Source organism: Engraulis encrasicolus, chromosome 17, assembly GCF_034702125.1.
Source record: "Engraulis encrasicolus isolate BLACKSEA-1 chromosome 17, IST_EnEncr_1.0, whole genome shotgun sequence".
In the NCBI taxonomy this organism is placed as follows: Eukaryota; Metazoa; Chordata; class Actinopteri; order Clupeiformes; family Engraulidae; genus Engraulis; species Engraulis encrasicolus.
Window position 1 is genome coordinate 44191130 of NC_085873.1, and position 2500 is coordinate 44193629.

The window sequence follows — 2500 nt, forward strand, 5'->3', positions numbered from 1 at the left end:
ACCTCAGGCTTCTTTCCAGGACACCCGGACGAATAGTAATAAATAATAATAAAAACTGTATGGCACCGTTGTTCACTTGGTAAGACATGATACAGTTAGAAATGTCTGAAACAATGTAAAACCGCAGCATCATATTCCCGACTTTTAAAAGTGTCAACCACGGGCTATATACAGAATTTTTTTTAGAAATAGCTATTGATGATGAGCAATGTGTGAAATACTTTTGAATAGCAAAAGCTGTTTGTTTATTGGAGAGAAAATTTGTAAGGTTTAGGAGTGACCACACTTTGTTTACCTTCACTTGCCTGTCTTTCTATGACCAGGTTGCAAAAAAATAATTCAAAGGCCATCAGAAAACATGGAATTATTTAGCAGCAAGGTGGTCAGGCCAGCTTAGATATAGGTGATGCTAATGAGAAATGTTTGAGATACTTTTGAATAGCAGTAGGCTGTTCAGAAAAAAAAAATGTCTTCTTCATTACAATACTCCCATGTCTGTTTATGGTTTTGAAGTGGCCACACTATTTACTTACCTTTACCTGGCCTGTTTTAAGTTGCTAAGCTTCTAACAATTAATTCAAAATGCCACCAGAAAACTTGGAAAAGTAAGCCTATATTCATAACCAGTGTTTCTTTGTACAAGTAGACTATATATTTTTGAAAGAATCGAATCAGACAGGAATGAAATATAACAATTTATTTTCAAGCTTACATTCTAAACAGTCACCTCACCCTCTCCTCACACTCATCGTGGAATAGCAGTAGAACAGCACTCAACTACCACAGTTAGAGCAGCACTCATTTGTCTGATGTGTTGATAGCTGTGGAATTAAAGTTTCTACCAGTCTACAACATAGCAGACATTGCAATGCATTACACGTACTGTCAAATGCACACCCACAAAACTACATAGGCAGATGGGATACATAATATACATGGAACATATCCATAAAGAGAAGCAGAGTAAGAGTATTGCCTACAGCGGAAGGTATACATACACTAAAAGGATGAAAATAGTCAAGTGTACTTGTTCAAAAACATATGGAACAGGGTTAGCACAAAAGTTTGAAATTGTGTTTGACCAGTCTCCAATGTGCAGTTAAACTAAACATAGAAATAAGACACTGACAATGATCACACACACACACACACACACACACACACACACACACACACACACACACACACACACACACACACACACACACACACACACACACACACACACACACACACACACACACACACGGTGTGCAATAAGAAGATTAACATAACAATTGACAATAATTACACAAATGCACACATGCACGCTTGCATATAAACACGGCAGCAGGAGTACAATGCAGGTGATTTGAAGTAGTGCAGATGCTGTATACAAGGTGCAATGACTAAAATCTAAGTGTCATGGTGAAAGAAGAGTTGGGATAGCGTCCTTGAAATATTCATGTGGTTTTCTTCAGTGCGTGGAAAAGTCTGATGGCTTGTGGAAAGAAGCTGTTTCCCAGTGTGCTTGTGCGGCACCACATGCTGTGGTAGCGCTTCCCTGATGGTAGAAGGGAGAACAGTCTGTGTGGTAGGTGAGGTGAGGTGTTTCTGTGATGATGTTGACTGCCCTCTTGGAACAGTGTGAAGTGTACAGGTCCTGAATGGCAAGTAGGGACTAACTTCAAATGCCATGACAGCACCCCTGTAGAAAGTGGTGAGTGCAGATGTGGGGAAGTTGGCTCTTCTCATCCTTCGCAGGACGTGGAGTGGTGTACCTTTTTGAATATGGTGGAGTCATGTGGTGCAGTTGGCTGAGGAGGAGAGGCACAGTGGTTGGTGCTGGGTTGATCAGGTTCAGATCCAAAGTTGCTGGTGTCATCAGCGCTCCCCCTGGAAACTGTCTCTGTGTCTGTAAAAAAAGAGTCATGTTAATGCTGGGAATGAGATGAAAAAACAACAACAGCCTTATCCACCTTGAGAAAAACATGAGCATGTACATATGCCTGTGCAAAAGCCCACACACACAGCTACTGTCTTACAGTTTGGTACACACACGCGGGCGGGCGCACACGCACACACACACACACACACACACACACACACACACACACACACACACACACACACACACACACACACACACACACACACACACACACACACACACACACACACACACAGTATGGCTGGCACACAAACACAAACACACACACACACAGACAGCACACACACACACACACACACACACACACACACACACACACACACACACACACACACACACACACACACACACACACACACACACACACACACACACACACACACACACACACACACACACACACACACACAAACCTTTGCCTGAGGTCAAGTGTGTCTTTTAGAGGTTGGCCTTACCTGCACATGTGTGAAGAGCAGGAAGATGGGAGGTTGAGAATGAAGAGGCAGGACACAAGGTTGTCCTCGTGAGGCATGGAGCCGCCCTGGTCCTGAGGCTGGTTGCCCATCACCA

At 43.0% G+C, this 2500-nt stretch overlaps 1 protein-coding gene and 1 long non-coding RNA gene across 2 annotated transcripts in view; one reads left to right on the forward strand and one right to left on the reverse strand.

Annotated features, from left to right (window-relative positions):
- LOC134467062 (protein sidekick-2-like) overlaps positions 1-2500 on the forward strand; it is a 590275-nt gene that overhangs the window by 261602 nt on the left and 326173 nt on the right. The gene's annotated exons all lie outside the window — the stretch shown is intronic.
- LOC134467510 (uncharacterized) overlaps positions 683-2500 on the reverse strand; it is a 3917-nt gene continuing 2099 nt past the window's right edge. The window contains exons 2-3 of the long non-coding RNA XR_010038593.1: positions 2386-2483; positions 683-1894 (exon numbers count right to left, since the gene is read on the reverse strand). This is a non-coding gene — a long non-coding RNA (uncharacterized LOC134467510). The remainder of the gene's footprint in view (positions 1895-2385; positions 2484-2500) is intronic.